Source organism: Eucalyptus grandis, chromosome 1 (genome assembly GCF_016545825.1).
Source record: "Eucalyptus grandis isolate ANBG69807.140 chromosome 1, ASM1654582v1, whole genome shotgun sequence".
Classification (NCBI taxonomy): Eukaryota; Viridiplantae; Streptophyta; class Magnoliopsida; order Myrtales; family Myrtaceae; genus Eucalyptus; species Eucalyptus grandis.
Window position 1 is genome coordinate 15,079,382 of NC_052612.1, and position 14,687 is coordinate 15,094,068.

Genomic DNA, 14,687 nt, shown 5'->3' on the forward strand with positions numbered 1-14,687 from the left:
CACACGCAGGTAGTTGCCGCGCGCGCGTGCGGTTACCGCGGGCATGTGTTGCACGCGCCTGCGGTTTCAACCGCTCGCGCGTGCGTCGCATGCGCCTAGGAACCATCTCGGCCGTGCGTGGCGGCGTGTCCGGCGGCGTTCGGCGGCGAGTGACTACTCAAAATTCTCGTATCGTTGAGCACTTCAACCCTAAGTAATCAGAATCACAATTCGATCTTCGGATAAACCAAAAACAGGGGAAACAGTACAGCATCGAGGCTTATCTTTCTCTAAAACGATTAACAATGACGTTTAACCAAAAAACAATCAATCAACGTAAACAGTAATAGGGAAACATGATTAAGACGCTCTGATACCAATGTTGGGATGAGATTCGAGAAACGGATTCCCAAAACGGTGATTCGACACAAAATCAATCACAAACGTAGCGGAAGCGAAGCCTAAGAAATTCATGAATCACCGATTCTAAGGCACATCACATAAACGAACGTACATTGTTTCCACAGACTAAACCCCGGTGTTGCAAATCAAAGAGGGATAAACCACGCCGTTCTTCAGAGGATAAACTGTTCTTCAGGAGAGAGCGGTCTGAAAGGACGTAAGTTCTTCTTAGAGAGGACGTGCGTCAGAGAGCGAACGTAAGTCAGAGAGCGAGAGAGTGTAATCTCTCTTAATCCTATTAGAATACGTAACCCTTCAATATCTTATTAACTGCCTATCTGATTTTTTTTTTTTTAAATAACTTCCTCCATGGGCCCCCAACTCACGGGCCGGGCCTTTTGGACCCAACATGGGTGGACGGGCCAACTCAGGCCCATCAAAAAAGAAAAATCCATCACCCTCCTTCATGTTAAGGATTCTCCTATCCTCACACAGCTTTTTTTTCCCTTTCCTGCAACTTTTGATCCCACTCTTGTAAATTTTCTCTCTGTTTATAAGATGCAGCCCCGTGTGCTTCCTGCCTGCCAAAAAGGCCAGATTTGCAACATCACTTGCTGAGTATTTCTTACAGCTATAGCAATGTAACCAACGTTATCATGCATGATGCATAAAGATGCACAGGTTGAAAAGAGCATACTCAGTTTTCAAAGGAAAATGCTCCCTTCAAAGTACACTTTCGCGTGCCTCCATCTCTTGCATCTTCAATTCCAATTGTGAACTTTTTCTGCTGACCTACAAAGTTTGGCATCAACATCGTGCAGTGTCTCATTCACCTCCAATGACCTATCCTCCATTCCAATAGTCAAAGCACTTGCTTGAGACAACTTCTTCTCAGAATCAAGCTTTATTCGGTCCTGCTCACTATGTATTTTGTGCAGAGCCTTCTCAAGCTGCATTAACAAAGTTTATCTATGTAACAAAAATATGGAAGACTTCAAACGCTAATCATATTCACTTCCAGCACTCGCATGAGAGAAGATATATTCAAATAATCAAGTTGAGGGATGGCTCTCATTATATCTTCCCATTTGCAGTGCAACTCAGGCAAAGGAAGAAACAAGGATAAAGCTCGACTTTTTATACTAAAATAGGAAAATATGGCCCTACATTGCCACATATTAAACCAACGTCGACAATCTACTATTTTCCCTAGACATAGATTTTTCTAAAACATGCCTCTGCATGTTCTGCAACTCTATGTGTGCGCAGTGCAATCACATACTTCATGTCTGAGAAGGGTCAGATTGTAGGGAAAGGGAGGCTAGCAAATAAGATCCACAATGGCATAAATCCCGAGCGCGTGAAACGAGCTTACAAAAGCAATACTTATTTTTCTTTTCACGCTTGGCTTTTACAGAGGAGTTAGAAAACTTACTATTAAGAAGATGGTGACTTGTTGCCACAAAACTGAAAATTCAATTGAATGAAAGGAGCAAGCTCTTCCCAAATTATACCATAACCCCACAAAAACCAAACAAAGCTAAAACAGCACTCTCGTTAACCTTTTTGGCACAAGAAGATTTTCATCAATAATTCATGAAAATATACATACAAAGATCTTGAACTTTTTTTAAGAATCGGTAGAGCACTCTCAGATTTATCAACCACCAAATTAACACAATCAACCAGAGTCGCTAATCTAATATGATTAGCAACATAATTTGGCAATCGGAATCAAACTGGTGCTCCAGAAAGAGTTCTCCACCGGGAGTATGGTCATTATGCCAGATCATAGAAGAATCATCTAGCAATTGAGTTTGTTTTACCTTTAAACTATCCGATTTAGCAATCCCTAGTGCCCATGAACATAATTTTGGCAACACAAATTCAATAGACATCTTGTCATTAGTTGACTGTATTTCTAAAATATAAGACAGTTCAAATGCAATGCAAAATCTAGAGCATTCAAATTGCAAGACTATAAGCAAGAAGTAGCATACATTTTCCACACACTGCCTTTCAAAAGCCAAAGCTTTCCTCAGATTTTCCTCTTTCTTCTTAGCTTTAGACATTGCAATCAGGTGTGCTGATTGTTCTTGTTGGATAAGCTGTCGCACTTCTAATAATGCTTGACCTATCTCTTCAAACTTCAGGTTCCACTCCTTTTTGTTGAACAGAAGTAGCCCCACATTATACTGATGATCAAATAGCTGCCAAAAGACTTCTATTTAGGTTAACAACAACTGCTAGATCTCAATATATAAGAATTTCAGGGAATTTAATTCCTAAATGTCAAATGCTTAACCTAATATACAGATAAACATGAGATTTTTTGTGGCAATTGCACTTCCAAAAGTTGGAAAAAGTACACCTCCACTATGAACCTCACCCAAAACAACGTCATCATCCAAAATAACAGACACAATTCTCCCAACTATTAATGCAAACAAAAATGATAATAAATAATCAAATGAGAAATGTCGAGTATTAAGCAACACATTGCATGTTCATCTCAGCAGGATTGAGCCACAGAACAGTAGTTGCCATTTGAGCTGCATTTGAGATGCTTATCTTGCCCCCCCACACTTTGACAAATTCCAAAGAACCCCATAATTCTCCTAAAATACTTTTGGGATTCCTACTAACCTGCTAATTCCTATAAGAGGATTTGAGGGTAGTTTTCCCTAAAGTAGCTTGATAAGTCTCGTAACTGCTAAACTGCCAAGTCCATTTAAAAGACTAATAAACACCTCGATTGGACAAGATGCTTCTTGAATTGTAGCAAAACAAAGAGGAGATCCTGTGACATCTCACTTTTCACACTTTCCACATCATCTATTAGCGTCTGAAAGTCTCGCTGCATAGAGAGGAGCATAATATCTCCCCTAGGAGGGTTTGACTAGTCTATGAATCGGAAGTTACACAAGTAAATGAGCCCACCTATTCCAAACTGCATCTCATGCCATGTTTACTCGAGTAGGACAAATTTTCCATCCTGCAAACAGGTGTGTAGAACATTATTATACAATTGCAAGAAGCAACAACCAACCCAGAATAGCTATGTACACTCTAAGGAACAAGCATGGCGACAAAAAATAGTATGCCCGGTTTATCTTGAAAAATATTTATCCTATTCCTCAAACACTACTACCCTCCCTCCCTCCCTCCCTTCCTCCGGACTCAACTATGGACACAAGGTGCTGCATTTGGTCAAACACAACAAAGCTAACCATTCTAGCGCAACTAATATCCAAGAACCCATTCAGCTAAGGTAAACTAACTGCTCCAAGCCTTAGAAAATGGTTATAAAGGCAATAAGCCATAATCAACCATATCTATCAAATTTACCTTAGTTTTCGAGCTTCCTAGCGGTCCTTCTGGTCCATCTCCGCTTCGACCCGCCTCTCCAAACAGCCTCTAGTGCCCCCCATTGTCCTCTAACCCAACATTCCCCATTACTTTCCCATCCAGCAAGGCCACTAGCGGAGGCAGCTACACCGGCCCATCAAGGAAAGCCGCCGCCTTTCCCCCTTGCCATTGCTCCTTGCGGCCACGGTCTGTCGGAGGGACACAGAGCCGCAAATGGGGAAACAATATATGGAGGAGCCAAATTTACTCAAAATACATGTAAAAAGGGTGTTTTAGTTTTTTTTTTTCTTCTTCTTTCTTTTTTTCCTTTTATTAATATTACCGAAAATCAAGACTCCAATATTCATCCCCCATATGTTGTTTTTCGTTACACGTATTTTACTTTTTCCTAAGATTTGTAGATCGAAAGCTTTTTATATAGTTAAAATCAAGCGCCTGAAACCTTTAAAAGGGTCTGAGAAAAAAAATCTTTAAAAGTGCAATAATTATGTATTTTTCAAATTTCAAACAACGCTATTTTTCTTTTTCTGGAAATTTTTGGAGGAAATCAGGAAAAGAAAACCATATCTATACATATATTTCTCCACTTATTCTAATATTACTTTAATAAAGGAAGAAAATAGATGTATTTCTAAATTACCCATGTATTAAATAATACATGTTAAATATATTTAAGTCTCATTTCACACAATTTCTACCGTAGTTATCTATTTTTAAACTCCGTTAACAATCACCAAACCCGTGACTGTATTATAGAGAAAGAGCATTTAGAAAGAGACTTCGCTCTCCAATCTCTCACTTAGAGTGTTAAACTAATTTTGTAAACTAATTTTTAGTATAATTGGCATTACCCACCATTCCTATGATTGCTTGGGCCGAACTATATTAAAGAGTAACAAATGAAATTTCATGGGCAAACTTTCTCTTCGAAAGAATAAAGATGCATGGTAGTGGATAATAAGTTTTCATTGAAAATGGATTAAATGCACATGCTACACGAGCAATCGAGAGTTATTGATGCATTATCCCGATTATCTAGGTTACAGTGTCGTTTTGATTTATAGATAAAGGGAATATATCATTTTCTTGTTTTGACAACATTCACTTAACATACTTTCAATGTATATCAGACTTAGGAGGACCTTCCAAGAGATAAGTCACCAATAGGAACGTTAATGGGTAGCCAAGCCCAAGGTTGTAGTACGGAAACTTTTGGTTTTTAATTTAATCAATTTAACATGTGAATTAATTCAATTAGGAGTCGGCACTAATAAATTATTGGTAGGTTGATTAAACCCTATGTATGAACTAGAGATACAATGGATTTGGGTAACTTAATTACATTAGATTAATCTAACTCCATTTTTGGTACGGTACGTTATTTTCAAAAATATTTTGTAGGCAATCTTGATTAATTTTAAGGCTAACCACTAGGGTGCACAATCAAGGATCTAGCACTTGATAAACCAAAGCAACAAATAAAAATTGCCAAGAACAAAGCACAACTTTACTATGATGAATTTCCCAATATACAAAAGATGTTGATTAAAAAAGAAAAAAAAGTAGCATGCATAGCCTAACTAAACATTGAGTTTCTGAATAATCATGCAGTCTAAAACTAATTCTTTTTTATGTTTTCCTATATGCAATTTTAACCCAAGTTTAATATGCATGAATTATTAAATTAATGACGTTTGAGATGACTTGATTTTAATGACAAGTAAAATTAATATGAACTATTCTAAAGACAATGTGGCAAGTGGTGACAAGGCATGGAATTGATGCAATGTCAACATTTTTTGGGATTTTCTTTTAAAGGTTAAAATAGGAAAGTACTTAAAATACAATATTTACTGAATTTAAATTAAGAAATAATTAATGGGGTTTACTCCCCAATCCACTTTCATCTCTTTAAAATTTTTTATTCTCTTCGATCTAACTGAATTGAGCGAATTGAGAGTTTGAGACAGCACGGCGATCGAGAGTTCTTCTTATTCTTCTTCTTCAAGATCGAATTCGACGGCAGATTCGGACATTGGTATTTGGTGTTTTCTTCTTCTTCTTCTTCTTCTTCTTTCTGGATTCCAATTGGATCTCTTGCTTATAATTTCGCATATGATTTTGTGTGTTGTTCTGACTTTTTGCCAAGTGGATTTTGTGTTGTTTTTAAGTTGTTAAGTAGGAGAAAACTTGTTATTTGTCTTAGATCATGGTATGGCGATTTTCGTGTGCGAGTATAATTTTGGTTTAAGAATCATCACTAAGTGGCTGATCCATTAAAAGGGAAAGGGAAAAAAAGGGAATGTTCTCCAAGTGAAGAACTGTGAAAATAATGACGTCTGCATAATTGGTGCTGTTTGTCCAGCAAGCTTGTGCTGTATCTCCAAAGTTGCTTTCAAGTCGGGACGGTGGTTTGGGCGCGCATTTCGGACTAGCAACTTCTTTTAGTAGCATCCAAAAATAGAAGTTATAATATCAAGATTACATAAAAATCCAACACGGGCTGCTGTGTTTGCTTGTCAGACGTGGATCTCTAGTCAAAGCCCATCGTTGACTCATCTCGTGGGCTTCCATCCAACGCAAAGGTAAAACTAAGATCAGAAGAGTGTCAATGTCAATGTACAGAAGTCCCTGTTATGCATTTATCAAACCAATAAGAAGTATGTCATATTGTATGTATTCCCCATTTCAACATATTATGAATGTTAAAATCTCTGAATGCATCATATTAACAAGGGTTTGAATTTACTTTCCTGTATCAAATTCAAATTATAAATTCATGTCAGATCATCATCTCCAAAAATTATAATTATCATTAAATCAAGCCAGAAAAAGATGTTTATTAGACTCATATTGTATTAAAACATTAAAATCTATTTTCATAAACATGCTAGAAAAAACTGATATCATTTGGAGAAGTAACTTTGTAACCTAACATGATTATTTTTAATCCTAGTGCAGAACTACAAATATGTTTTCGAGGTCCTACTATACGGTGATATAAGAAAAAAAGGAGAATGTTTTTGGCTAATTGACAGTAATCTTCCTTTAAAATTCATAATTTTTGTTCATAACAGCAACTTATCCGTCATGTATCATTTTGTAACCTTCTTTATAGAATATAATTTTTCTTTTGTCGTCAGCAGATAATATAGATTCTATGATTTGTAATTGGTCCAAAAAAACTAACAAGCTACCTAAGTTTGTAGTATGTATCTTTTTTTCAATTAATTAATAAATTACCTAATGGATCGTAACTTTTATTTGACATTGGCATAGTTTTCCTTAGATAGTCGTAAATTCTTTCAATCACATGGTTTGTAATTTTCCATGAAAATGAAAAATCTACCTAAGTTGATAACAAAATTTGTATGCTACCAGTAGTAAAATATTCTTCACTCATTGGGAAAGTAGGAACTCCCTTCTTTTTCAGAAATTAAAATAAGAAAAAGGATGCATCTCAGTTCCGTGGTTAGTTCACTTGTCAAGGCTCATTTTGTTCACACACACACACACACACACATATATAAATATATATATATTTTGAGAGAGAGAGAGAATCCTGCAGAGCCAAGTGCCGGTTAGGGCTTTTCTTCTTTTCGAGGTAGCTCTAGTTTGCTTCTGCGATTTGATCGTCACCGTCGATTCTTCCGTCCACGACTACTTCAACGAAACTTTCACCTCCCGCTCCAACACCTTCTTCTTCCATGCAGGCAGTGAAGGCCTCCGTGCTCCGAGGTCTGCGATCCCACCTTCTTTGATAGCTCCTAATGCCACGACCAGCACCAAGGGGAAGTCCTTCATCAGGTACGGATTTTTCCATTCTCTACTCTGGCTGCGATTCAGCTCCAAGAGATTTTGGTGGTCTCGTCTTGTCGCCTTGGAAGTTTGCTGGTGTCCCAATGGATGAACCATCTTTGTTGGTTTCTGGGAAGTTATGCTGAAATGGTGAACACGTTTGATTTCTTAGGTTCTATCTGATTTACACACACACACACACACACACACACACGAGAATCCCATTGAAGTCCTTAAAATGAAACACTCAAATTGCCCACGTGTCATTAACAAATTTTTACTTTTCAATTTAAATTTTTGGACTTAATTGCAATTTTTCAATAAAGGATTAAGAGTTAATTAGAAATTTAATATTCAATTGTACTTTCTAAGGAAGATTTGGGACTTGATCAAATAAATTGGGAAATTGCTTAATTATTTTGCAATTATTTCTAACAACATTAATAAAACAAAATAACAAATGTTATGTAACGATCTCCTTAGGCTTCATAATTATAATTTTGAGTCACATACATAATGACATTTGAGAAAATTAAATCATCCGCTCCCATCGATATATAGTATAGATACTGATAAGACAAGATATTCATTGTTTTCTAGATCCCAGGAGACACGGAATTTTCGCACAACCCTCCCCCAATTTTCCTTGCCTCTTTTCCGCACGGCCCGGAGCACTTTTGTCCTCGTCAAAAAGCCTCTCTCGCTCTCTCTCTTCGTTTTTCTCCCTCGTCGCCCAGCAAAGCCCAACACCTGTCTCATCGATGGAGCGTTTCGCTTGGCCTGAGAACCTCTCCTCAAGCCGCAAGCACGCGATCCAGGTTCTCCTCCATGACCAGAATCCCACGAAGAAGCTCAGAGATCTTTTCGACGCTCACTCTCAAACTGGCAATAACACAGGGCAGCCCCTGTTCGCTGAAGATCTGTTCTTCAACGTCCTCAGGTCGTTCGGCAACTCCATATCTGAATCGATGAGTGCCGAGTCCGACGAGGTCTTGCAGCTCCCGACCAACGCCTGTGTCAGGTCCGAGGTCTCGCAGGGAAGTGAAAGCATCAAGCCTCCGATCCCAAGGTAAGCAAGAGCCAAAATTCGTGTCTTTTTACTTTTGACTTTGTCTGAAAAGTAATTTATCTATTTAAATGAAGTTTCCCGCAATTATAATAACATATGTAAGTTTCTTTTTTGGCAAGTGTATTTACATCAATGGAGCGTTTCGCTTGGCCTCAGAACCTTTCCACAAGCCGCAAGCGCATGATCGAGGAGATCCTCCGAGCCCAGAAGTCCGTGACGACGCTCCTAGATCTGTTCAACGCTCAGTCCCAAGCTGGCAATAACGTACAGCTGCCCTCGTCTGCAGAAGATCTGCTCGAAGACCTCAAGGAGTCGTTCGCCAACAGCCTATCCTTATTGGGGATGGCCGAGTCCGACGAGGTCTCGCAGGTCCCAACCAAATCCCGTGTCAGGTTCGAGGACTCTGATGAGGAGAGCACTAGTACCCCGGTCCCGAGGCAATTAAGGTCTTTATTTATTTATTTTCTATTTTTCACTTCTGACTTTGTCTGAAAGTAATTTTTCGATTTATGTAGTGTTTCACGCAATTAAAAAAAATAATTATAAAGCTTCTTTTTGGGAAGAAATCACATATTTGAAAATGACAGTGTGAAGATCTCCCTTCTATGTTTAGTAGTGTGATAAAATCAAAATTTATCCTATTTTGTGTTTGCTGTCTCCTTAAAATATAATAAAGTTGGATATAAAACGGATAATCCGGATAAAATAAATTTTACACAGTGCATAGGATGAAAGAGGTTTTACATGGAGCTAAATTATCTATATTCGTCTAAGTAATTCTAACAAAAAAAGAAGTAAAATTACTCATTTTTGCTCAGAAAAACTTTAGATAGATAGACAAGATTGGACTAGAATTTGATTTTCAAGTTCGAGTTACCTAGGTACCTCACAAATGATGCATCCATTTTCATTAATTTTTCATATATTTTTTATTTGTTTTGTGTTTTGTTCAAATTTATACATAAATCTTAATAATTCTCACACGAATTGGGAATTACCCCCTTTTTTTTTGTGGAGGGACTTCGAATACATGGACAAGATTGGATGACCATGAATTTGTCTACGACGGGTACTCATGGAGGAAATATGCTCAAGAAGCGATTCTCAAGTCGGAGTTCCCAAGGTACTTCACAAATAATTTATCCATTTTCATTAATCTCTCATATATAGGAGAAAAATAATTTATGAAGTAGAAAGAACTCTATTATTACTTGATGTCTAAGACAAATAATACATGGAAATCTTTACAAAACATCATGGCTTCAAATCAATCATACATTTAATAACTTAAGCTTTTGAAACAGTTAGTAGTGGTCCACAAAAATCTCACAATAAGAAACACATCCACCTATCGACTTGGCTAAATTATTTATGCTTCTCTCATGATGAACAATTAAGGAAAATGTGCTATTGCTTGTGATTAAAGCTGTGTTTGTAGGAACTACTATGGATGCCCTCACAAATTCAACCAGGGGTGTCAAGCGACCAAGTAGGTCCAAAAGATAAAGGATGACCCACCCATCTATAGGACTATATGCCAAGGCCACCACACTTGCAAGTAGTGGTAAACATGGTTTTAGGGTAGAACTTGAAACTTGAACCTAAAAATTGGACCAGTGGGAACCTATCTAGTTTTAGATCCTAAGGTATGTACAGTAGGTTTCAAATTCTAAAAATTAGAGAACTTGGAGAACCTGTTTCGATAGATAGGTTCCGGGTTCTAGGGGTGAGCGGGTCCGGGGTGGGTAGGGTCTAGACCTGGACCCTGTTCCCTACCCTGTTATAATCGGTTCTCCTTTTTTGGACCATGTTCCCTACCCTGTTTGCATTGGACCCTGTTCCCGGCCCACCCTGTTTATATTGGAACCTGTTTTGCAAAAAAATTACTGTACAACACTCATATGTAAACACCTAAAGCAACTCACCTTCAGATGTGGACAGCTATTGGCAATTGCATATAATGATTCATCAGTGATGAATGTGCTGCCAATATTCAGATGTTGCAAAGTAGTAGCTCTTGCAATTTGCAGAAATGGCTCAGATGATGGGGAAAGCACACAAGAAGTTCTAAGCCTCGTGCATCAAAAGGACTTGATGGTCAAACCTTTTTCCAAAAGTTAGACTGGATTGTGAGAGAACTTCGTGCTCAGTTATCCCATAGACAAGTGGCATGCGAATAAAACATATAATCATCAACAAAGCAAGGTATTGACAATTTCAAGTTCTTGCACTGATTTTTATCAGATTGCACAATATGACTAATAAGCAATGCCGACACTATCACTGAGGAACACTAGCATCAGAACTCTGAATGAAGAAACGACCATCAACACCCAGAAATCGCTCCAACCACAGAACAAGACTAAAGCCTACACACATAACATCTGCAGAAGCGAACCATCACTTCGAAATGACAAACATACCAGCTTAACAACACCTTGGTTAGTGACCCTTGTCATCCCCAACAGAGAGATGGACGTAAGCTTCGCCGCGCATTTTGTCAGTGAAATTCTGTACAGCCCTTCACCGGTAATATGGCAGCCCCAACAAATCTTCGAACTGTGGACAATTCAGTCAGCAAAAGTTCAAAAATCCATAGAGACACATCATAAGCTAATCATCAAACAATTCCTAAGTAACTAATCCTCCATGTACTAATCTCCAAATTCAAGAAGAATCCTAACAAACTGCCAACAACCCTCCATCAATCATGCTACACGGTAAACAGAGAGATAGAGACAGAGACAGAGGGAGTACATGTCGAGTTCACGGAGGGCGTATGCGTGGCGAACGACGCGGGCGGTGGAATCGTCATCCATCTTCAGCCCCGCGAAGCTGAGCCTCTCCCTCCGCCCCAGCGACAACTTCACCCCACGCTTCCATTTCCTGCACACCCCGCTCGCCCTGCGAAGAAATTTCGGTTTTTGATCACAACCCACGTCTCAGAATCATCAACACCACACGGAACCGCAGACAAAACAACTTCTTTCCCCGGAACTAGAAAGCAAGAATGGGAACTCCTCATGGTCAAGAGCACGTACCACGCCAAATCGGCAAAGGATGGGATCATGAAGAAGACATGCGCCAGCACGTCGACGGGCAGGTGGTCAATCTTTGCTTCCCCCTCCTCCACCTCCTCCTCCTCCTCCTCCTCCTCCTCCTCCTCCTCCCTCATCCCCGTGGCGAGACGACGGAGACGCTAGAGAGAGAAAGGGAGATGGAGATGGAGCTTCTTGGTAGAGAGAGAAAGCGTCGTCGCCGTCTTTCCTTATTTAAGGCTGAAGGGGACGGAGGAGGAAGGGCTACTGTGGGTTGCTCGAAGATGCGACAAGGTGGCCTTGCGGACGCAAGATTTGCGGGTCGGGGCGTCGGTGAGGCAACAAAGAGGGTGGAACGACGAGATCGAACGAAGGCGGCGTCGGCGCTCGGGTGCGAGCTCGGCGGGGGTCAGCGGCTTCGCGAACCAATGGAATGGAACTTCAAATGACCGGCGGAACAGCGGCGGTGGTGCGAGTGCGAGGGGTGCGATGAGAGCGGCAGAGGCGGTATTGGCTTCGCAATTTTGGGAGGGGAGCTTGGAGCAAGGCTGGCGAGCAGCCATGAACCGGGTTGATAGAGGCGGTGTCGCAATTTCGGGGGCGACGGTGGGCGAGCGGAACCGGGATCGGCGAACGTCGGATGGGCGGAGGTCGCGAGCTGCCGTCTGCGGGTGTCGTGGGAGGAGAGGAAGCCGGTAAAGATAGAAAGTAGAAATTAGGGTTTTGGTCTTTTTGGGGGCTTACAAACCAGTCCTCCAACCGGTTCCCAAACTGGTCCGGTCAATCCGATTCTCGGGTGGGTAAACCCTGGGAACCGGTTCCCGGACCGGTTCAAACAGGGTCTCAGGTTTGGGAACCGGCTCCCGGACCGGTTTCAATCGGAACCCGTTCCCGACCCTATTTTCCGAGTGGGCCGGACCGGGAATCGGGTTAACCCGGTCCGATTGCACACCCCTACCAGATTCTAAATAAGTGAAACTTGGAATCTGGAATAAGTTTTTGCATTTTTCTTTATTAATGCCTTTGCACAATTCTACGATATTTCATAGAATCCAATGATGAGTGTGTAATTTGAAATCACTAATTTGAGCTTCCATTTTACGACTGAGACTTTTATTCTATTAATGTTTTATAGTTTTCATCTATCTAAATATAATTTGTGGTTAATTGGTTGTAACAACAAGTAGTAATACTACAATCATTTAATTAATAATACACATGGAACCTAATAGACCCTAGGACCAATCATGGAATCCGTGACAAGATAGATTCCAGGTTACAGGGTATGTAAGGTACGTTCTATGTTCCAAAAAATGATGCCTGTTCCGATGGGTAAGTTCCATATTTTGAATGAAACTTATACGAAAACTGGAACCGTTTACCCCTATCTATAAGAACTTCATCCTCAAATCCCCCTCACTCATCCTGAACTCACCAAGCCCTAGGGGCTCCTCCGTCCCCCAAAGTTTCAACACTAGCCTTATTGCCGAGCAAGACGACGACAACACCAACCCTATCTTCTTCAACTTTCTATTAGTGAATCATGAGCAAAAGTTGCCCAGTGGGCATGATCTGAATCCCCACGGCCATGGCCATGGCCATGATGACAGTAGCAAGAACAACAATCAATCCACATCATTGGATTATTACGCTCCACATCATCTGATTATTACGCTTCTGTCGAGGAGATCTAAACCGTGTCCTCAGATCAAGGGGATGTGATGCTGTGGGTCTCATAGCTTTGATATTGGTGTGGGTTCTGAGTTTCATGATCTGTTAGATGATGAATATGTTGAATTTGGTGGATGTTTCTTGATTAATATGGGAGGTGTTTGCTAGAATGAATTTCCTTGAAACTACTCATCCTTTGCCGCGGTTTATTTAGGAGCAAAAGGAGCCATATAATTGCTAGTGTAATGAAAATGATTCCTATTCTTGTGAGCCAGCCTTCTTTTGTCGAAAAATATTTTGTAATACGGGCCTTTTTATACCCTGTAAAGATTCTCTCAATTTGAGGAACACCAAATACACTTCATTTCCAGAAAGAAGGTGCAAATACGCATCATTGCAATCAACTCAGATTTTCATGGTAAACATTACTAATTATCTGCAAATGAAAATTTTTTCCGTAGTAGATTGACTTTATATTGATCAACACGAACTGATTACATCAAGGACCAAGAAGCAAAAAGTTCAAATTCTATGATCAAAATATACTAGAATGTTACATATCCAACATATGCACACCCTCTTAAAATCTAAATAATCAACGATTGCTGCTGCATAATGGACATTATTGATCTAGAGGTTCATAAGGGATCTCTCCATAGCACGTAATTTCAAATGGAACTCAAAGGTGATTCTACTTCGACGGTCCCAACATCCTTTGAAGCGGTGATTGACTATGAATCTCACAGTTTGAATCACAGCATCAATGAGAGGCAGAGACTGAAAGCAGCTTGGAGTTCTGGCCTCCACTGATTAATGCGACGCCTCCAAAGTAGCTTCAAGAAACACCAACGAAAATCCCTTCTCTTAGGGGTCTGCGTCAACCAAGATAGTTCAACATATCAATTACCAATGCTTCAATGAATGAATTACATTTGCAAAATGCGAAACCAAATCCAATGAGAACAACCGCACTTCAAAATAGGTGAGATTTGGATTCACTATGATCATCACAAAACTGCAAGCCAGGAAATGAACAACCTCCTCCAAAGCAATTTATCCTTCTTTCTGCTACTAAGATTCCAGCTCCAGTCCATTTATTTTCACGAAAAAGACCTGGAATCACAATGCTTGACTCATCAGGTATCTGTGGGTCGACTCACCTGAAGAATGCACATGGTTGGATTTACATTGTAGAAAAAAAGGTCAGAAATCGCAATGCTTGACCTGTCTCCAATGTCTCACACTAGCTACGTTGATTTTGCAGCCAAAAATAAATACGAATATTCTCACCGACCTCAGTGCAAATATAGATGCTAAAATCAAATATTGCTGCTTCAGATTTGACAAAACCGAACATGATG

At 39.9% G+C, this 14,687-nt stretch overlaps 2 long non-coding RNA genes across 2 annotated transcripts; both read right to left on the reverse strand.

The window, feature by feature from the left end:
• Window positions 1-838: 838 nt before the first annotated feature.
• Window positions 839-3,387, reverse strand: LOC108958911. Its single transcript, XR_005548301.1, has 4 exons — window positions 3,322-3,387; window positions 2,382-2,591; window positions 1,079-1,331; window positions 839-962 (listed from the first exon to the last, which is right to left on the reverse strand). It is a non-coding gene; the product is annotated as an uncharacterized LOC108958911 (long non-coding RNA).
• Window positions 3,388-10,823: 7,436 nt separating this feature from the next.
• Window positions 10,824-11,626, reverse strand: LOC104453875. Its single transcript, XR_005548677.1, has 2 exons — window positions 11,375-11,626; window positions 10,824-11,176 (listed from the first exon to the last, which is right to left on the reverse strand). It is a non-coding gene; the product is annotated as an uncharacterized LOC104453875 (long non-coding RNA).
• Between the last annotated feature and the right edge of the window lie 3,061 nt (window positions 11,627-14,687).